This window comes from Dendrobates tinctorius, unplaced genomic scaffold, assembly GCF_039654945.1.
Source record: "Dendrobates tinctorius isolate UK_male_01 unplaced genomic scaffold, ASM3965494v1 ptg000147l, whole genome shotgun sequence".
NCBI classification, from domain to species: domain Eukaryota; kingdom Metazoa; phylum Chordata; class Amphibia; order Anura; family Dendrobatidae; genus Dendrobates; species Dendrobates tinctorius.
In genome coordinates this window covers 9,404,608-9,428,100 of record NW_027361814.1, presented here as the reverse complement: position 1 = coordinate 9,428,100, position 23,493 = coordinate 9,404,608, and the positions used below count along the sequence as shown (strand labels likewise).

Sequence of the window (23,493 nt, the reverse complement as noted above, 5' to 3'; positions counted from 1 at the left end):
TCCAATCTTAGGGAACTTAAAGGTGTATTCCCATGAAAAATATTGCTTTTTTAACAGGCAAAAGCCTCCTAGTTAAAGGGGTATTCTGAAGTTTGGAAATTCTCGCCTGTCTTTGAGATAGGGGATAATGTCCCAATCACTGGGAGATCAACGTTTGGGACCTCCCCCCCCCAATCCCGAGAACCAGGGGTCTGAAGAACTTGTGTGAATTGAGCAGTGATCTACACTGCGTACTGCTGCTCCATTCATTTATATGGGAGTGCCGAAAAACAGTGGTCGACACTGCACGCTGCTGTTCCATTCATTCATCTGAGAGTGTGGAAGGACCGCCGAGTACTGCGGCTTCATTAATGAATGGAGCGGCAGTGAGCATGGTCAACCACTGATCCATTCTCACTGCGTCTTCTGAACCCCATTTCTCAACAATGTTGATGGTTCCAGTGGTCAGACCACCAATGATTGGGAAGTTATCCACTATTCCATGCACAGAGGATAATTTCTAAATCTGATATTACCCCTTTAACTAGAAAGCAGTTTCCTGAAAAAATCCTCAATATGACTAGTGACATGTTTTTCTTCATATACAACTAAAGAGACACAATTGTGAGGTCAGATCCTGTTGTTGGAGGAGATGTCGGGCTCCCTATCTCCGATCTGGTTAATCCTAAATGTGTTGGATGGGGTTGAGGTTAGAGCTCTGTGTAACTACTCAAGTTCTTCCAAACCATGTTGTGGAGACACGGGGAGGTCAGTGGGTGCTCTAGTCTTCTAGCCAAGACTGCATGTACCAGGGATCAGCCCAACGAACACCCGCTCTTTTACTGTGGGTGTACAGCTACTCAGATAACACAGGGTGAGGCTAAAACAGTGTGGCAATACTTTATTGAACCACAAATCAGGCAAATAACAAATAGAACAGTCCCAGCAAATACCGAAGATGGTACGAAATTACAGAGGCAATGCATCTCCCTACCCCAGCGTGACAGCTTCATATACTTCTATGAGGCTGCCACTCCTGGTTCGGGAGACATGCGGCCCGTCTGGTTATGTGTCATGGTGTGTTTTGGGTAGGTGGTGAAGGAGTTAACTCTGAGAGCCTCTCTTTGGATCTGGGGAGGGTTTTTATAGCTTCAGGGGAGAGCCGTCCCCTGTTGCTTATACTCCTATCTGAGTGTGCCCGACCCTGCTCTGTCCGTGCGTCACGCCAATCATTGTCCGTCTGCCTGGTATTCTGACCCTGCTCTGAAACGGTTTACATCTCTGGTTTGCTGACTCTGTACCTTCTTTGCCTGTGCTGTGTATGACCCTCGGCTTTGTCTGACCTCCCTCCTGAATAGGTCCTTAGGTCCTGTGACTGCTTGCTAACTTCAGCGTCGACAGGTCCTGTGCATCTATACTTTCCGGCTGTACCTGACCCCGGGCCCCCTACAGTGCGGGTGAGTCCCTGCTCAGCGGAGGCTGCACGCCGGCGCTGTCAGGATCCTGACAGCATGGATCAGACTGATGATCAGAATTGTCTGAAATGAGACAGTAATAGAATTTTTTTTTTGTACAAAACATTCTAAAAAGATAAAAAAGCAACTTGAGCATGGCCAAAACTGTGCTATAACACATATCCATCTTCCAGTGAAGAAGACAGGACTGGAGACCAGTTGTCTTGAGCTTTTTGCAGGATTTTATAATTTGTCTTCATTCATTTTTCCTCCATAGACTAAGGAAACATAGGTGATTCCCAACTACACATCCAGAAGGTTAAGGTTACTTTCACACATCAGTTTTTTGCCGTCAGGCAGGATCCGGCTATCTTTAGAAAAAACGGATCCGGCGTAAATTTTGGAGAACTGTAGAAACAGATACGTTTTTCTGCCGGATCCGTCTAGCAGGTTATATCTGTTTCCTGGAGGCAGGCCAATTGGATCTGAGCATGCGCAGACTTAAAAAAATGGATCCGGTGGCTGGATCCGTCTTTTTCTGGGTCCGGGGCATTCCGGCGCCCATAGACTTTCACTGTGGCAAAAAGCTGGAAGCGTCGGATCTGGCGCTTCCGGCTTTTTCGCCGGAGACAATAAACGTTACAGTAGCCGCTTTTTCCAGACGCCAGAATGAGACAAATAGCCGGATCCGGCAAAAAACGGACGAACCGCAATGCCATCCGGCGCGATCCGGCGCTAATACAAGTCAATGGGGAAAAACCGGATCCGGCATTGCATTTCGCCGGATCCGGTTTTACAAAAAAAAGCCGGATCTCGCCTGACAGCGCAAAACGGATGTGTGAAAGAGGCCTTAGCCTGTAATTCATGGTTCTCAGCATATGGAGAACTAAAAAGTTTTACATGTCATGGTATTAACTGCTAGAAATGTTCTATCCACTTTCCATCCTAAATATGATGCTGATTATTAGCCAGCATGAGCTGCACCATTCCAAGGACTATGAGGAAAAATTACACCTTATATTCCGAGTGTAATCCTTGTGGGGATAACAATATCCCACTGCTCTGCGGCTTTATACCATTCTGATTTAAATAATTCCTCTATGAAGGAATAAAACACTGTAATCATAGTGAAACACATTTAAACTGGGAGTAAAAAATTATGTATATATGGAATTATGGTATATTTATATAGTTTGTGGGGAGTTTACGAAGACAAGCGTTTCATGCACTAGTCTTAACTTAGAGAGGACCTGTCACTTTGGGAAAAGTGGCCATTTTTTGCTTTTATTTTATCCCCAACTTATTCCTGAGAATTTTTTTTTTTTTTTAAATCTGCCAAAAAGTTCCAGAAATGTGGGCTATTTAATTTTGTGCAAAGTTTTTATGGTCTTTACCAAGGAAACATGCCCAGCAGCCTAAAGATATGCCTTACAGGATCCTATGAGGCACATTGGTTCTCAGTGTACCAAAATCTGTGGACTATCAGACATAAAATTTAAAAAATAAAGTTATACATTGTTAATATTTTTTCTCGTTTGTGTTGCTATTTATTAGCCTAACACAATTTCTAATTGTAGTACCATGCCTCTCTTTAGTCCTAACCCTAACCCTAACCATTGTTCTCCCTGGTCCTACCATTAACTCTAGCCTAACCCCTAACCCAGGTCCTAGCCCTAATCAATTTGAACATAATTTTACCCCGAGTTAGGGTTAGAAAAAGTAAATAAAACTTAATGCCTAATAAAAAGGGACATTTTTTAAATCCGAGACAATTGCCCTCACAGCTCTTTATTTCTCTTTTCGCAAAATTACATGTTAAAAGAGAAGTGGAAACTGTGGGAGAGAGCAATGGAGCCTTTGTCATCTCAGTTACTGTCTATGCAGAGTGGAGCAGCTGAGTTAAGCTTGTTGCACTCTGCATAGGCAGTGAATAAGATGACAAAGCTCACTCGCAAACCGCGCAAAAATTAATCGGCGTGAATATGGTGACCTTGTCACCTGACAGTTGGCAGTGATCCAACCTTGCTAAATATCTGCAAGATCACATTCACAATCATTTGTTGAGTCTATCAGTGCAACAATTGCAATCTTCAAAAAGCTGTGCAAGTGCACTGTCCAGTATTTATAAATGTTTGTCACCGAACAACTTCTTTAATATCTGCACCAGAAATGAATGAATATATTTATGGATCTTGGTTCAGTGGCCAAATCAGTGTTCCAAGATCAGATCACAGTATGGAAGCCCTTTGAACTGCCTCCTACTTGCTGGAATCCCCAGCACAACATCATTGTTGCTTGGTGTTACAATCCTGAGTTGCAGTGGGCATCGAGAATGCTGGTAGAAGGCGGCTCACAGGACTCCATCCGGTGGCAACGGAACACTGATGTGGCCGCTGGACCAAGTTCCTGCTAAACAATCGGCTCATCTCTAGTCAGCATGCTTTTTGCATATTTTTTTTATAGCTGTGAGGGGTATAACGATCGTGGTTGTAGAGTTTGCAACCGTACCCGTTTGGGTGGGGAGCCCGCTGATGCCGCCCTCTTGATGTCCAACATCATAATTAACTGTGCGCAGTCACCTGAAATGCATACCATGTAACTTACATAGCTGATTCTGTTTTAACCTCTACTGAGCACTTTCAGTGAACAAAGAAAGAAGTTTGTTCACAAATACGTTGAGCTGGATTTTCTTCTGCTTTGTGATATGACACACACACGTGGTCAAAATTGTTGGTACCCCTCATTTAATGACAGAAAAACCCACAATAGTGACAGAAATAACTTGAATCTGACAAAAGTAATAAATCAAAAATCTATGAAAATGAACAAATGAAAGTCAGACATTGCTTTTCAACCATGCTTCCACAGAATTTTTTAAAAATAAAACTCATGAAATAGGCCTGGTCAGAAATGATGGTACCCCTAAAAATAATGTGACAAAAGGGACATCTTAAATCACGGTGTGTCCACTAATTAGCATCACAGGTGTCTACAATCTTGGAACCAGTGAGTGGCCTGTATAGAGGGCTACAGATACTCACTGTGCTGTTTGGTGACATGGTGTGTATCACACTCAACATGGACCAGAGGAAGCGAAGGAAAGAGTTGTCTCAGGAGATTAGAAAGAAAATTATAGACAAACGTGTTAAAGGTAAAAGTTGTAAGACCATCTCCAAGCAGCTTGATGTTCCTGTGACTACAGTTGCACATATTATTCACAAATTTAAGATCCATGGGACTGTAGCCAACCTCCCTGAATGTGGCCGCAGGAGGAAAATTGATGACAAATCAAAGAGACGGATAATAAAAATGGTAACAAAAGAGCCCAGAAAAAGTTCTAAACAGATTAAAGGTGAACGTCAAACTCAAGGAACATCAGTGTTAGATTGCACCATCTGTCATTGTATGAGCCAAAGTGGACTTCATGGGAGACGACTAAGGAGGACATCAATGTTGAAAAAAAATCATAAAAAAACAGACTGGAATTTTCCAAACTACATGTTGACAAGCCACAAAGCTTCTGGAAGAATGTCCTATGGACAGATGAGACAAAAATGGAACTTTTTGGCAAGGCACATCAGCTCTCTGTTCACAGATGTAAAAATGAAGCATATCAAGAAAAGAACACCGTCCCTACAGTGAAACATGGAGGAGGCTCTGTTATGTTCTGGGGCTGCTTTACTGCATCTGGCACAGGGTGTCTAGAATCTGTGCATGCAGGGTACAATTAAATCTCAAAACTATCAAGGAATTCTAGAGAGAAATGTGCTGTCCAGTGTCAGAAAGCTTGGTCTCAGTTGCAGGTCATGGGTCTTGCAACAGGATAATGACCCAAAACACACAGCTAAAAACACCCAAGAATGGCTAAGAGGAAAACATTGGACTATTCTGAAGTGGCCTTCTATGAGCCCTGACCTAAATCCTATTGAGCATCTTTGGAAAGAGCTGAAGCATGCCGTCTGGAAAAGGCAATCTTCAAACATGAGACAACTGGAGCAGTTTGCTCTGGATGAGTGGGCCAAAATACCTGTCGAGAGGTGCAGACGTCTCATTGACAGATGCTGGAATCATTTGCAGTGATTGCCTCAAAAGGTTGTGCAACAAAATATTAAGTTGAGGCTACCATCATTACTGTCCAGGCCTATTTCGTGAGTTTTATTTTTTTTTTAAATTCTGTTGAAGCATGGTTGAAAAGCAAAGTCTGACTTTCATTTGTTCATTATCAGAGATTTTTTTAGTTATTACTTTTGTCAGATTCAAGTTATTTCTGTGACCATTGTGGGATTTTTTGTCATTAAACGAGGGCTACCAACAATTTTGACCACGTGTGTATATACCAAGATGTGTTCATGATGGGAGACATATATATACCAGGATGGGGAACATATATCCCAGGATGGGCTTAGGATGGGGAACATACAGTATATATCAGGATGGGCCCAGGATGGGGGAGATATATGCAAGGATGAGCTTATGATGGAGAACATAAATATCAGGATTGGGAACATATTTATTCAAGATGGCGAATAAGTATACCAGGATGGGCTTAGGATGGGGAACATATATCAGGATGGGGAACATATATACTAGCATGAGCCCAGGATGGGGGAAATATAAAACAGGAAGGATCCCAGAGTGGGGCACATTCACATAATGGAGAGGGGGCAACTCGTATGTCCTTACAGGATTTACAACGCTAGAAGGGCCCATACCTCTGACCAACATGCGGGGGCGAGGAGAGGTCCAGATTTTTCACTGGAACCCATCTGACTTTAGTTAAGCCACTGATAGTTGCCAGATGTATCCTAACCTTATAAATTTACATAATGGAGGTGACTTGTGATGGATCCACCAACCCTAACCCTTTAATCCGAATATACCAGTTTTATCTCGTGTACCATTTTGCAGTTATCGGAAATGTTACTTAATGAAATAATAACTACACTTAATGAGATTTCCTTATGACTCAGTGATTTAACAATGGTTTACTCAGCTGCCATAGTTAAATCATATGCAGAGTTCAATGCAGCATGCATAATTAAAATACATTATAAAGTCTGTAGGTATTCCTAATAAACACATAAAGAAACTAAATAATGCAGCAGTCAGGATTATGAGAGGTGAATATATACTCAGCGAAACGCATTGTTGTTCCGTTAATGATTCAGTAGAGTGTCCTTGGTAATGGTCTGCTAATAATAAGATAAAGTAATGGTGTTCTTGGCCGTCAATATACGGCATTACCAGCAGATCAACTTTCCATTGTTTTTGTTTAGCAGTAGGATTCCTGCAGGAAGAAAGCCTGTATATGATGACGATTAAATGGGCAATATTTTTTCATTGATTGAAGATTTTAAGAGCCTCTGATGTCACAGTACAATCATTTCAAGGCCCAAATTAATATCCTTATATCATACCTGGCTTTTTAGAATAAGCTGTTATGAGTGAACATTAGAAATAATACTATTTCTGGCCATTATATAACTTGTATCCTGCTTTTTTTCTTATCAGTTTCTTCATCTCTGTGCTGTCCCACTAATTATCAGTTGCCTCTGAGCTAGTGGGTGAAGACAAGCTGCTATGATGTCTCCCCTACACAGTACACACAGACATGAAGTATTCCTGTTCTCATGCCTCTGGATAGCATCTGTTTAGAAGCAGCAGCATGGGGGACACTAAAAAAGCAATACAGAGCAGTTTAGTTGGAAATCCACTCATGGGGTGAGATAAAACACTCACTAGAAAGCAGCAGCATGAGCGATCTCTCCGGCTTCTCTCAGTCTGCTCCTTCTGCTTCTTTATAGACTTTAATATACAGCTGTAATCTGATCCCGCACTGTCCTAGCTGTCCAACTTGTATGAGAAAAATACCAAGGCAGGTTATTAAACTTGGGCTTATTTAGCTTGAAAAAAAGGCGATCTTATAACAGTGTACAAATATATGAGGGTACAGTACCGAGATCTCTCTAATGGTATTTTTACACCTAGGCCTGAGCCTTTATGTCTAGAGGAAAGAAGATTTCATTATAATCACAAATGCAGATTCTTTAATAGGAGAGCAATGAGACTATGGATTCTTTACTGTAAGAGCAGTTGGATTCTTTACTGTAAGAGCAGTGAGACTATGGAACTCACTACTAAAATTCAAAAATGGTCTGTTGCCTTTCTTGAAAAATATAATATTACAGATTATGGGCACTAGATTCTATGTTGGGGCATTGATCTAGGGACCCAGTATGATTGCTGTAAGCAGTGTCGGACTGGGGTGCCAAGGGCCCACCTGTAACATTGACTTTGAGGGGCCCACTTTTCACCTGTATACAAATATTACACTCCCCTCATTCACAAATTTACCTATGGCTCTATATAATAATAAGTTAGGTAGTTTGGTTAATGAATGATGAGATGCTACTTTTTTCTGTACAGAGCAAATCAAGTGAATTATGCCAAGTATTATCCAAATAGTTGGGTTGGGGGCCCAGATCTGCACAGGGGCCCACCAGGGGATTCCCATGTTACCATGTGGGCCAGTCCGAGCCTGGCTGTAAGTGGTGTCGGGAAGGAATTTTTCCCCTACTAGAGAGCTATTAGTGTCTGCCCTATGTTTTGTTTTCCTTCCTCTGGATCAACATGTGAGATTATAACCCGAACTCGATGGACTTAAGTCTACCTTTAACCTTAAAAACTATAAAACTATAACTATGAAAATAGATTTTACAAGATTTTCAGCTTGATGAGCTCAGAACGTATGTGGGAGAGAAAATTGGCTGCTAAGTGGAGATAGAAGAATATTTTTCTTATAAGATGAATTGCAAAGTTTCTTATATTTGCTTGTGCTATTGATTTATGCAGATTTTGTTGACAAGACAGTGACTAATATAGTTATAATACAACCAAGGGGCTTTCAATTAGTACACTAGTGGACAAAACTGTGGCTACACATCAAATTTTTGTCATTTTATAAAGTTTTTAGCATGCAATCATACAAATTGTTTATAACAATAATGCCACAAGTATTCTAAGGTAAATTAGAACACCTCTACATAGAAAAAAGGCTACCATAATACAAAATATCTCATTACTTCTATAAGAACAGCAGAATGGACAAAACAAAATATCACGTCTTAATATGTTAATTTCATGCTATCCCTATGTGTTCTTTCTTTAGTAGCGTGAAGGGTATCCTTTAGCATCGATAACAGCTTTGCATCTCCTTGGCATTAATTCAACAAGACTTCTCAGGTTCTCTGTTGTTATAGCATGGTACCAGGAACTGATAACAGCTGCAATCAATGCCTGTTTGTTGCTTGGTCACTTACTAGAAACCAATCGCTTTAATCTTGACCACATATTTTTGATAGGGCACAAATCAGGACTGTTTCCTGGCCATGAAAGCACAGAAATTGTTTTGCTTTCAAACCATTTTAGACATTGCCTTGCAGTGTGACATGGTGCTCCATCCTGTTTAAAAATAATTTCGGTCTGTTCCTTGCCTAGTTCACGAATCGATGGGATGAACATTGGTTCAAGGACATCATGAATATATTTCAAAGCATTTACAGTTCTCTCAATGGCCTGTATTCTCCCAATTCCATGCCAGGACATACATCCCCATATCATCACACTTTCAGGATGTGTCTTTGTAGCTGTCATACACTCTGGAAGACAGTCTTCCTTTGGCTTTCTCTGAACATAATGCGCTCCGTCACTACCAAATATTGATATTCTCATTTAATCGCTCCAGATCCAGATTACTTTCTTCCAATCTTCAGTTGTCCAGCTAAGATGTTCTTTAGCCCAGGAAATTCTCTTCTCTAAGATTTAGGAGTGGCTTTTTCCTTGGTGTTCGTGCTTTCAGACCGGCATCAAGTTATGTACGACGTACTGTTCTATCCGACACCGAAACTCATCCATCGTGCAAGAACTGGTTGAGTTCCTTGGCTGATGCTCTTCTGTTTTGCAAGGCTAACCTATCAATTCTTCTGTCTGTTTTTGGAGTTCTTGCCTTTTGCCTTCCTCTTCCACTTTTAGTTTTGATGCTGCAACACAGCTTTTGCACTCCAGAAGCAGTGACTCCACCACCCATCTTCCTAGCAATTTCTCTAAAACTGTATCCCTCCTTCCTCAAAACCATAGCCGTAGTGCTCTTTTTTGGAGACCAATCAGACCTTCATTGTGACTGGCATGATTAAAATCTAAAAAAAACAATCATTCAAGAATTTGTGAGCTCAAAATAGACATAATTATTCAGCTAAAAACATAAATTTAATTATTAATAAAATACAAGAAATAAAAATTCTCAATAGTTTGTAAAGAAATTAAAGCCTGTAGGACCTATACTGAAAGGATCAAGTGACGACTGTAGCTTAAAACACTATTTTTAATTTAATGCGGACATAAAGAAAAGTTAACATATACCTAAAAATTTATGAATTTTACTCACAGAGATCGAAGTCCAGTATTTCTTGTCAAAATTATAAAAACTACAGACAAAATATCCCCAAACAAGTCTCCCGATATCTTTAGAAACAGATTGTGTGCCTGGGCTATAAATATAATTACGTAATCAAGCAAGAAAGATCACCGAAAGTTCCAGAATCCTCTAAAATTATTAAAAACTTCAAGTGTATCCACAGTTTTGGCCACTAGTGTAGTTTCCATTGCAGCTGTCCGTAATGTATAACTACCTCCCACCTGTTATCAACTGTTAAAAATGTGTCTGAGCACTATCCTATATTAGTAGTCAGAGAAGAAAATTTAGTAAAATTTTATTCTAATTTTTTTGACCGTAAAAAGATGCAAATAATGGCTTGCATCACCCACCTCTCTAAAGTGCATCGAAACTATCCTTTATATAATACATGTTGTGGTAGATCGGCTCACTCGGCTGTACAAGGAGGTAGACACTGTCTCTTTAAGAATGTCTTTGGTTTATTTAGTGCAGCATAAACCAAGCTGAAGGAAAAAAATAAACACAGCCCTCCAGGCAAAAACAGCAAAAAAAACAAAATGGTAGCACACAGCACAGTCCTTCTGCTAGCGGGGATCAGCCGCTCAGGGCTAACAAGGTCCACGGTTCAGGCACAAACGAAACCTAAAACACTTCTCTGGAGTGTTCCTCTCCAGACACTGAACACTGCTGCCTTTGGAGCCTGGCTACTTAAGCCCCAGACCACACCCTGGGGTGGAGATAAGGTGGACAACCTCCCGCCTGCTCTATGGTTGTACACAAAAAACCCAGCCCTTTAAACAGATTGTTAGCTGCATTTGACTTTTAGTATGCGGAAGGAAAAACTTCTAGGTTTTTAAATCTCTGAAGCCATTAGCCTCAGTGAAACATATCTCCCCTCCATGACCTTGCCAGTGACTTTGCCACAATGTCTAACATGCCCTATACAGTGACATCCGGCACTGAATCCTTAACAATCTCTAATGGCATGGCATGGCCTTGGGACAGATTATTCCAGGCAGCATGTGACATACTAGCTCAAGACCACTGTTACCACCACTTAAAGGGAAATCTACCACCTACAGGAAACAGTAAAAGGTTTTATCCATTGAACCTGTATGGAAAGGCACAAATCCTGTATGGAATCATTATCTGGAGTAGGACAGCCTGTGTGCACTGCCAAACAGGCTCCATCAGCGTCAGATTGCTTCTACGGCAGATTCCAATGGTGCATGCCACAACTTTTTCTATTGTTATGTCGATCTCATTTCTATCCATCTTTACAAAGAAGTGGCCAAATTGTGAAACGTGAACTCCCCCTTACTCTTTTGGTGCTGCGCTTTCTCCTAGTTTCCCTGGGTATTGGGTGACCTTGTTCTTCCTGTTCTGGCTGGCAAATAATAGAGGACACATCCTCCTGCCACATGGCCCCTGTTAGAGGAGTTTAAAACCATTATTAATACTTGGCGGAGAAGAGAATGGAAACGTGAAGAAGTAGGTCACACAAACTCAAAAGTGTCAGAGGACTCCCATTCATGTTTGCACCTTTCTGCCCCATACGGGAGTCAAACTTCGAGGGACATGGAAAGTAATTACAGAAAATACCTGCTTTCTGTACTTTGATGCTAGAGGTGATTTATTTTGCTGAGTGGAGTCACATTTTCTTAATATTTTGTGACACAATTTGTGGCGTCACACACAGTTCTGTCCACTGGATACACGTTATATGTCATTTTGTGTTTGTAAACAGCGGTTTATGATACAAAATATCGTTATGTCACAAAGACAACAGTTTTTTTGGTGTTTTTCACCTGTTTTTCATTTGTCTTTTTTTGTTTTTCTTTTAATTAGCTCCTTTGTTCAAGTCTGTTTTATATGCGTCCAGCTGGTTATCTTTTATGTTCGCCATTGTGGGCGGAAATTTAGGCTTTCCAGATGTTTTCGGCTGATTCATCAATTGTGACATTTTCAAAAAAGTCACAAACTTTGGTGCAAATAAACTTCAGTCCCCTTCCTTGGAGTGATTTTTTGCGTATGCATTTTGGCAGCAATTTCAGCTCTATTTTGCAAAACATTTGATCTTTTCACTAAAAAGTCTCAAAACGTGTCAAAGGAACAAAATTTAGACAATTTTGACTCTGCACAAAATTTGTGAACCGGGAGCCCCATTTTGAAGAACTTGACGCAAATAAACAACAACGAAGAATACCACAAGACTTTAAAGAAAAGTGACTAAAAAAAAGTGTTTCCTTTTCATAAGCAGTCTTCCAGCACTATAGGTGTAGGAACTTGTTTACTTGGCTCTTGTGAACAGAAAGCCCACCTCTCCGTTATATCTAATTTTGACAGGAGACCAGGAGCAGAGAGACAAAGATCCAAGAATACTCACTTCCTGTAGAGGGAGAAAGCCTAACCAGTGCCACCACTTCTAGTAATCCGTCTTGGCATCTCTGCGGCTAGAGGTGGATTATACTTCCCAACAGGCGCTGGACATTAAGCTCTGGAGAATGGAGACACCTAGTGGTCGGCACTTTGGAGTGATTTTTCAGAAGTAAGAAAACATAATTTTTACATTAATTGATTTGCAGGACGTCAGCTTATCACATTATCTATCAAATGGGAAAAACTTGTCAGAAAGTATAGGGACCATTTAAAAGCCGGTTGCATTGATTGATTTATTTCCCCCACTTATATCATATTCCACAGCGCTTTAAAGGCATAATAATCTCTGTCCCCCTTGGGGCTCACAATCTAGATTCCCTATCAGTATGTCTTTGGAGTGTTGGAGGAAACCGGAGAAAACCCACGCAAACACCGAGAGAACATACAAAATGTCATCCTTGGTGGCATCACTAATTAGGTGGTATGAAAATAATTTTTATTATTATTTATTTTTGGGTTAGAAAAACTAAACGTTGCCAACCTCATAGCAGGATCCATTGATGGAGGCCAATACGGCGCCTCTGAGGTTGCAGAATTCATTCTGGCTACAATGCAGATTTCTTAATCCAGCAGCATCGTCAGCGCGGCCTCTCCGGCAGGATATAGTCACACATGTTCTGCCATTGCCTCTGCTCACTTGATCTTTCAACCACCTTAGCCTAAATTAATTAAATTCCAGAACTCCTGAGTACAGCAATTAAAAATTCAATGTATTTTATATTTTACTCTTGAAGCTTATTATTTCTTGAAAAACAACAATCCCCTTCTCATGAGACATCACCGAGGTTATGGGGCAAAGCACAATTGGCAGTGCTGTTGTGCTTCATTTAGTAGTTGCTGATTCATTCCTTATTTTCTAGATACAGCAAGTAAATGTTTGTCTTTGCATAATGAAAACTTACACAATTTCTCAGTTTACTTTTCCAAATCAATTTGAGTTTTTTAAAATCTTTCTTTGCTGTATTGGAACCGCTTTGTGCAAAATGACAAACATGTACATCAACACTGGGGTCACTGAGTGTGAAAGGAGCTCAAGAGGTGAGCTCCTTCCCGCTCTATGTGTTACATCGCCGACATCTATCGCCAATATCAACAGCAACCAGAGCAGAGCTCCTTCCCGTCATATGTGTTACATCGCTGACATCTATCTCTAATATCAGCAGCAACCGGAGCTGAGCTCCTTCCCGTCCTATGTGTTACATCACCAACATCTATCTCTAATATCAGCAGCAACCAGAGCTGAGCTCCTTCCCATCCTACATGTTACATCGCCGACATCTATCTCTAATATCAGCAGCAACCAGAGCTGAGCTCCTTCCCGTCCATTGTGTTACATAGCCGACATCTATCTCTAATAGCAGCAGCAACCAGAGCTGAGCTCCTTCCCATCCTACGTGTTACATCGCCGACATCTATCTCTAATATCAGCAGCAACCAGAGCTGAGCTCCTTCCCGTCCAATGTGTTACATAACCAACATCTATCTCTAATAGCAGCAGCAACCAGAGCTGAGCTCCTTCCCATCCCATGTGTTACATCGCCGACATCTATCTCTAATATCAGCAGCAACCAGAGCTGAGCTCCTTCCCATCCAATGTGTTACATAGCCAACATCTATCTCTAATAGCAGCAGCAACCAGAGCTGAGCTCCTTCCCATCCCATGTGTTACATCGCCGACATCTATCTCTAATATCAGCAGCAACCAGAGCTGAGCTCCTTCCCGTCCTATGTGTTACATTGCTGGCATCTATCTCTAACATCAGCAGTTAACAGAGCTGCGCTCCTTCCCTTCCTATGTGTTATATCGCTGGCATCTACTGTATGTCTCACAGCAGCCACAACCAGATCTGAGTTCCTTCCCGCCCTATGTGTTACATTGCTGACATCTATCTCTAACATCAGCAGCAGCCAGAGCTGATCTCCTTCCCCCCTATGTGTTACATCGCTGGCATCTATTTCTAACATCAGCAGCAACCAGAGCTGAGTTCCTTCCCGCCCTATGTGTTACATCGCTGTTATCTATGTCTAACAGCAGCCGCAGTCAGAGCTGAGCTCCGATCCCTTCTGTTAACCATTTAGATGCAGCTTTCACTCATATTGGGGATTTCAGAAGATAAGAGATTAATGAGCCTCCCATCCTGCTTCCAGAGATTATGGAATGCAGTCCTATATTACATTTTCAAGTCCCTAAGGAGACTAAATATAAATTAAAAAAAATGCTTAAAAAAAGTATTTAAAAATATAAGGAAATAAAAGAATTTAAATTATCTCCCTTTTTCCCCATTAGAACTAAAGAAATAAACAAAAAATAAACATATTTGGGATCAGCATATCTGTAAAAGTCCGGTCTATCACAGAAAATGCTGTAAAAAGAAAAATGTCAGAATTGTGGTTTTTCAGGTGCCACAAATCCCTAAAAAGATACAATAAAAACTGATCAAAACATTGTGTCTACTTCAAATTAGTATTAATAATAATTATGTTAGTTCTCCACACAGAAAAGACCTTAGATATCTAAGGAAAAAAAAACGCTACATTTATTTCTCAAATTTCTGAATATTTTCACCACTTAAATTTAAAAAAAAAAAATGCAAATTTGGGATTTCTGTAATAGTATTGACATGACCTGTTTCTAGGTGATTTTTTTTTTACCTATCATACATTGAATATCATAAAAATAAAACTCAGAATTGCATTTTTTTTTCACCATTTCCTCTCACTTGGAATTTTTTCCTCCATTTTAAAGTACATTATATGAAAAATAAGATCTGGATGAAAATTTAAAAAGTTATAGCTCATGGAAAAATGGGAGGCAAGATACTAATGTGAAAAAAGGAAAACTGGCTGCGGAGGCAAAGGGTAATAGGCACCTTCTAGTAGATAAAAATCTGCCCTGGTTATGTGATGGACACAAAGATGCCCCTGGCTCCTTACAAGGTGCGGCCTTGATCACTGTTCTGTTACAAGCCCATCACACTAGGACTGATCTTTCGAATTTAAAGAAGGTAGGTCCCTATTAAATTAGAGCAAGCAGAGATCTTGAAAATTACAAGCATGTATGAAAATATCTTCCTTTTTCCTTTGTGTTTTTCTTTCTGTGTTCTATTCTTATATTTTTCCAAGATGAGTTCAGTACATATATTGGGGCTCATGTCCAATTCCACACCATAGGCATGATGGCAATATATACTGCTCAAAAAAATAAAGGGAACACTATTCTGTTTGCAACAGGCTGTTTGTGTTCCCTTTATTTTTTTGAGCAGTATATTTCCAGTGCATGGCAAAAAGGGGTTAAAAGTAATGATGTGCGAACGTGCTCAGATAAGGTGTTATCTGAGCATGCTCGGGTGCCAACTGAGTGTCTTTGACATGCTCGAAAAATAGCCTGTCTCGTGGCTGTTCGACAGCCGCAACGCTTAAAGGGATTGTCTAACAAACAGGCAGTCACTACATGTGTTGCGGCTGTTGAACAGCCACGAGATAGGCAGCTGCGGGGACCCGAACATATTTTTCGAACACGCCGAAGACACTAGGTTAGCACCCGAGCATGCTCAGATAACACCTTATCCGAGCACGTTTGCTCATCACTAGTTAAAAGACAATTCTTATCTTTTCTTCTGTTTGTCAATGTCTTTAATGGAAGCAGTGGCCATTTTGTGACATCATGTCCAGACGATGGATTTACCAATAACTTGCAAACAACTTGGCTTTAGGAATCTGAGCAAGAATGATATTAAACAGAGATTTAATAGGACCATGGCTACTCTAGGACGGTAAGAAGTGGAATTCTAGAGGAGAATGGAGAAGGGGCTCCTCTCTGTGTGACTTATTGTATATAGGTTTCAAAATGCATTCAAAATATTTCTAAATGAATGAAATGTGAAATGAATGGCAACAAAATCACAAGTGCGGACGGTATATGCGGATTTCTTGTAAAGGTGCACGGGTCCTTTAAGTAACATGTCCTTGGCTTCAGCTTTGAGGATATTTATAGTCTGCTATGTCTTGAACTGCTGGGAAGATGAATGAACTCCACAGCTTTAGTTTTCAAGAGCACGAAATTAAACTAAATAAAGATCATTAACGCTCCTCCGTCATCAGGACGCGCTTTATTTACTGGATATGGCTTTGGCAGAGGTCACAATAAATGTAAATATAAATTGCTTGTGCTGTTTAGTATATGCGGGAAATGCTGCCAATGTGTAGATAAAAAATATGGACATGATGTAGGCATACAGCTACATAAATTGCCCATTGACTTGCTTCAAGAAAAAAATACATACTGTGCGGTACATTTCTTTTTTCTTTTGCCGTAATTATCTATTAACAAGCTTGGTTTAATCTACTTTTCAAAATGACCAAGAGGACACACGGTTGGCATATGTTTGGCCAATCAAGCCCTATATACATATTTTTCTAAATCCACCCGGAATGTAGTGACATGAGAACATGTAGGTGGTGCCACCAAGCGAAATAACAAAGATTAAAGGTTGAGAATAGAAAATAAGCGAACAGTCGCTGACAATGAAATCGAGAAATGAGGGACAATGGTTGTCACTCAGCTCACACAAAAACAGGTATGAGTAAGAAATGAGTGAACACATGAGAAAGAGACAGAGAATACTTGTGCTAAAGAGTATGAGGCTCTGAAACGCCTCATCAGAATGGAACAGTGGTGGAACATATGCACGAGACATGCATTCATCGTACATCCCCAGACGTCCCATAGACCATGAATGGAGCCGCAGAGGTGTATCTAGGTTTTCTGTCACCCGTGGCAAGAATTCAGTTTCATGCCCCCCCAAACACATATCTGGTTTATACATTTAACTGCTCTTCCTAATCCTTTCAAGGTTCAGTGAAAAACCAAGAGAAGCAGGAAGAGAAACTAGCTGTCACGTGACTGTAAGGCCAGGTTCACACTTGCAAGAAACTCGCCCGAGTCTCGCGTCTCAATACCCGGCACTGCCGCCGGCACTCAGGACTGGAGCGCTCAGGTGCATAGAAATACATGCAGCCGCACACTCCAGTCCCGAGTGCCGGCAGCAGTGCCAGGTATTGAGTCGCGAGACACATCCGAGTTTCTCGCAACTGTGACCTCAGCCCAAGATTGCTGTCAGGATTGGCATACTACAGGGCTTCATTTTATAATTAAAAGACTCATCCAGGTTTGAAATGAAAGTCTGCAGTCACTCTTTGTCACAGCAGGTTTCTGAATTCTTTCAGCGCATGTCCTCTTATGGAACATTCCCTCCACACTGCCCTCTCCTATCCATACTGGGCCCCCTCTTCACATTGTCATCTCACACTGGGTCACCGCTATAGGGCCAAGTCTCTATACTATGTCTCCTCATTACACTCTCCTTCCTTAGCATACTGTCCCCTCCTGGCTGTGCCCTTACACTGCCCCATTCTACTCCCCCACACTACGCAGTCTTTATTCTGTGCCCACTCACACTTTTCTCCCCACATACCGTCTCCTCACACTATTCCACTCAGTCTCCTCACACGTTTCTCCCTCCTCATACTGTCTCCTCTCACATTCCCCCTGCTAACCATGCTGTCTTCTCACATATTTACCCCCTCGCCCTCCATACTTCCTCCTCATACATCCCCCTGACTCCCGATACTGTGTCTGCACACTTCCCATCCCCCTGCTCCCAATACCCTGTCTGCATACACTTCTCCCCTCTATACTCATACTGTGTCTGCTCCCATCCCCCACTCACTCTCCATACTGTCTGCATACATTCCCCCTTCGCACCCGTACTGCATTCACACCCATCCTCCCCATTCTGTGTCTGCACCAATATCCCCCACTCACCATACTATGTCTGCACCCATCCCCCTCATACATTTCCCCTGCTCACCATAGTGTGTCTGCACCTATCCCTCCCTTGCTCCCCAAACTTGTTTCCTCCAATGTTCCCCGTTAGACTAAATCTTTCCCCACCCCTTTACATTAAATCTCCCCACCCCTGCCCCACACTAAATCTTCCCCAACACTAAATCCCCCACAAAGGAAAAATTCCCCAACCACACAGAATAAATCTCCCCCCACACACAGAATAAATCTCTCCCCCCACACACAGAATAAATCTCACCTCCTACATTGAATCTTCGGTGTCTTCAGCGCCACTAATGTGGAGCACTTACCAGTGATGCTCTTCATTCTTCTACGTGCCAAGTGATGTCAGCAGCATGATCACATGACCTGATCACGCAGCTGACATTGCTCTGACCCCACGGTCAGAGCTTCACTTGTACTCGGGTCTGAAAGATGAGAGTACAATTTTTAGTGGGAGCCGGCTAAGAGAGAGGCTGAATTCCAGTGTGGGGGTGGCAGCCGCCAAGGGAGATACTTCGGACCACCGCAGTAGGTCTTCATGGGAAAAAAATGCAAATAAGTCCTCTTCCGGAAACTACCTCACTAGTGCCACCTATAGGAGTAATGTGCATATGGGCCATGTGTTTTTGTAGCCATTTTTTTGCTCAGAATGTCCTGACAAATGTATAAACTCCCTTTGCTCTAATAGTTTATTTATCAATGCATACATGTATTTGTATTATCATTATTATTATGTTTCTAGATTTCTTATCTATGAATATGTGATTTTTTTTTTGCATACGTTTTACCCTTTAGTTATAGTTTCTGGAAAAGCCACTAATCACATCTGATTCTCTAGAGAAAATCCATTACTTGGTACATGATATAGGCTTTCTATATTACTGCATCCAATTCACAGCTTATCACAGTCACTTGTGAAGTGTACCGCAAGGTCATGCAAATGTCGCATTCCTGGTATAGGAAGGATATGTAATCACTGCTCCAGGGCACAGGTTGTACAGGCAACTCTATTAATAGGTAAAGAAACACCTATATTGTTAGATACACTTTCCAGTGGAGAACACAGAAAATCGGCTGCAAATAATATTTCAGGTCATTCTATAATGACTTCAGTTTTTTCTTTTTTTTTTCTCGTTATTTTTATACTAAGATGGGAATGATGGAAGAGGTGATATATTTAATACCAAGGAGAGAAACTTTACCCTAAAACCTGCAGGTAAACTTGCGATGATTTGGTTGGGTGGCCAACTTGCCTGAGTGAGAAAGAGTCCCTGGTTTGGTCTTCAGCGTAAGTGCTAACCCTATGGCATGTATGGATGAATGACTTCTGTAACACATAAGGGGTCATTCACTCGTGCGATTTGTCTACATACGAGATAAGGGTAAAAATTATTCTGATCAGACTGAGTATGGTCCGAGAGTCATATGTAATTTCTCGTATATGGGGAAAAATAAGTGTCTCCACCTGCTCCATTCTGAGAGTCCGTGAAAATAGAACCGCACTTGGATGGTCCGATTTTTTTTTTTTTATGGACCCATTGACTTTGCATCCTGGATATTGGATCAAAATCGAGCATGTCTTCTGTGATTTTCTGCAATAATTCATGGACATGTGCATGACCCCACAGACTATGACAGCTACAAGTGCTAGCCGTGAGAAACACAGGTTGCACTCGTACCAGAACATTGGACGTCAGAGTGAGCCTTAAGGTAGAGGGGTAAATGGGTGGTTGCTTTGGGCACAAAATTCTGAGGGGTGGAAAATTTCAAAAGAAAAAAAAAAGTAATAATCCCTCAAACAGAAAATTTCCTACTGTACAAACATTCTAAGCAGTTTTTCAACATGGCCGGGGGGTGGGGGTGTGTGGAAATAAGCATTGTCATGATAGTTTACTGTATCTTTCTCGCTAATCACAACCACATTAATAAATGTTAATATTTTCGATTTGTCAAGGAGCTGGCGGTCATGTGACTGCAATTTACATACTTCCAGCCACATTCTGACTAGACTTCACTTGTATTAAGCAACTTCTAGTTGACATGTGATTGCATATATGTACTGTAAATCACATACTTGTGGGCAAGCACCCTCCGCTCCCAGCGCCGGAGAATCCTGACAGTGCACACTGTGTCACAGGACCATGTGATCTATATTTTGATACCCCCCAGTTGGTATTCTCCATTCCCTCAACTGCTGCACATAGTTACAAATTTACATGTCCACTGCGTTCTAGACCTGTAGAAAGCAATACATTCATTCCCCCCAATAAGTGTAGCCAACATGAGGTCTTCAGGATCAAGCTACTGTGAAAAGGACAGGCAAAAAGCTTAAAGGGTCGGACACAAAGCTCACTACAGCATGGTGGGCTTCAATTAATTCTTTTCTCCAATATGGAAAAAAAAGTCCTTAGACTTCGTAACTTGCGAACAGTTGACAAGTCTTTTGATAAAAATAAAAAAAGTAGCAGAAAATTTAATAAAATGAAAAAGACACAACTTACCTATGACTGAAGTGCTTATTTTTCTCTATACTTTCAAAAGATGGCTTGCCATTAGTGATGAGCGAGTATACTCGTTGCTCGGGTTTTCCCGAGCATGCTCAGGAGTTCTCTGAGTATTTTGGCGTGCTCGGAGGTTTCGTTTTCATCAACTCAGCTGCATGATTTACGGCTAATAGACAGCCTGAATACACTTGGGGATTCCCTAACAAACAGGCATTCCCCACATATATTCAAGCTGTCTAGCAGCCACAAATCATGCAGCTGAGAGGACGAAAACGAAATCTCCGAGCACACCAAAATACTCGGAGGACACCCGAGCGTGATCGGGAAAACCCAAGCAACGAGTATACTCGCTCATCACTACTTGCCTTGTGACTGCTGCATGTCAATCACTGGATTGCAAATTATCCAATTCATTAATTACGTTTGTAACCCCGTTAATTTCTTTAATATTTTTTTATTAAACCATGTTGTAATACTTGTCCATTAGTACATTTGCTTTTATACCTTTACTAGGTACAATACTGTATCGTCCTTGCCGTCTGACCATACATTTCTGGGCTGCATCTTTTACATTCAGTCTCTGACATTTCTTGCTCTGTTTTCAGTCTACCTGGTTGATATTATGCAATGTTCACTATCAGCCAGATGACTCATCGGAACGGGAAAACAAATCCCCCTCATTCACTTCTATAGCAACCGGTATGGATGGTGTTTGAACACTTTCCATCTGCTCTTCGCTCAGTGTTGCTTCTGTAGTCTTACATTGTTAGCCTCTTTTGTGTTGGGAATTTTAATCAGATTAGCCCTCATTTAGACGTCAGTATTTCTCACGTACAAGAAAAACGGATCTACAATTTTGATCAGAGTTTGATCAGAGCATAGTCCGAGCGTCGTCAATATTTCTTGTACGTGGAGAAAGAAAAAAGTTTCTCCACCTTCTCCTATGTGACAGTTCGTGAAAATCAGACAGCACTCGAATTTGATCCTGATTTTTTCATGGATTTTACTTTTACTACATCCCATATTTTCTCTTGTAGGGAGTGGAGTGAGGGTTCTACCCCCAAACAATGAGTAGTAGTGCTCTTGTTCTGCAGTATTTTTTTATTGTGCATGTCATTGTTATTGGAAATCCAGTGCTCTTATTAAACATTTCCCACACATTGCAAAGCACAAATCTAATTGGATTGGATGGATTGCCAAAGTGTCTTTTATTCCGTAGAGTCTGTATATATCGGGCATCGAGCACATGCCAGATAAGAGACAGATGCGAGGCTGAAACAAAAAATATTGATGAATGCACAACTTAACCCACATAAGCTGGGACGTCACCATCTCCAATATATAGTAGGGTGCATTTACTTGTAGGTTATTCACAATTACCTCGGTGATCATAGCAACAGCAACTAAAAGCAGACTGGTACAAAAGGGAAATAATGGCCGCTCCACTGAATTTACTGCAAACGGGAGGCAGCAGCAAGGCAGAACACTTGTGTGCTCCTTTGTTTCCACAATCCACAAGGCAATTGAACAACAAATATGTTGTAAGTATATGAAAACTCCAAAAGGTCATTAAAACGGTGTATGAGCCGAACGTCCTTTATTCCTTAAAGTAGCGCTCAGGCAAATTTTTATTTCACAACTAATGGAAAGTCCTCACCAGCAATATTCTAGCTGCGTACTCTTTCCATCTTGGTTATATTAATACATTTTGCACCCTTCATTAGGGGCAGCTGTGTCATGTGATCTCCAGTCTGACCACCAGACCAGTACACGCTCTAGTGTGCAGACAGGAAGTCACTGTCTCACTTCCTGTAAACTACAGGATGACATCATCATCATCAAATTAGTGCTGGCATCTGTTTGATTCCTCCCCTCCTGACTTTTCCTCCGGGGGAGCTAAAAACATAAATTAAAATCTTATTAAAAAAAAATATTAAATCATTTCCCTTTTTCCAACCTCAACATTAAAAAATAACCATTTAATTTAGTCATGTCCATAATAGTCTGGTCTAGAGAATTGGGCTGGTTATGTTAATCACACTCTGATCAAACTCTTATCAGTGATTGATCAGAGTGTGGTCCAATTCTCTGATGAGAAGTTGGAAAAAAATGTCTCCATCTTCCCCATTCAGTCAGTCAGTGGAAATCAGATGGCACTCAAATGTCACCCGAGTGAAGTCTGATGGTTTCCACACACTCATTGACTTGCATGGCCGAATGCGATCCAAATATTGTATCAAAGTTGAACATGATTTTTTTTCCCCGGACCGACTCTATCTGGGAGAAAAATCAGACGTGCACAGCCACATAGAATAAAATTGGTCTGAGTGCAATCCAATTTTTTGTGGGACAGAAACTATGGTTGACTGCAGGAGCCATAAGGATATGAATTTTAGCTCCCACTAGTAAGTTGTGATCACCTCCGCCAGCAGCCAGATGTAAACGAAGTGTGGAGCGCCATACTCTGTTTCGTGGCTACAGCCGGATACTGCAGATCAGCTTCTATGGAAGAGCTCAGTGTTAGGAGTGGCGGAAGGCACTAAATAAAAAATATGAATAAAGTGCCTTCGCCACTCGGGGTCCACCGTGCGGAAGAAGGAAAAAAGGCAGCTAGTAGATGCAGAGCACTATGGCGGTAATGTGCACAGGGTTTAACTGCACCCAATGTGCACTGAAGCAAGCTCTGTTACACTCACAGAGCTGCAGGCAAAAAGCATATACAAAATGCTGAGTCTATTCAGGGTCACAGAGTCTCAGCGATGCAGACACGGTATTCAGGGTCACAGGGGTAGCCTTAGACAACAGGACTGCTCCGTC

General features: G+C 41.3%; 2 protein-coding genes across 6 annotated transcripts in view; one reads left to right on the top strand and one right to left on the bottom strand.

Annotated features, from left to right (window-relative positions):
* The window catches only part of STK32C (serine/threonine kinase 32C), a 407,303-nt gene that overhangs the window by 96,524 nt on the left and 287,286 nt on the right, over positions 1-23,493 (top strand). The window lies entirely within an intron of this gene.
* LRRC27 (leucine rich repeat containing 27) overlaps positions 1-23,493 on the bottom strand; it is a 321,234-nt gene that overhangs the window by 231,263 nt on the left and 66,478 nt on the right. The window lies entirely within an intron of this gene.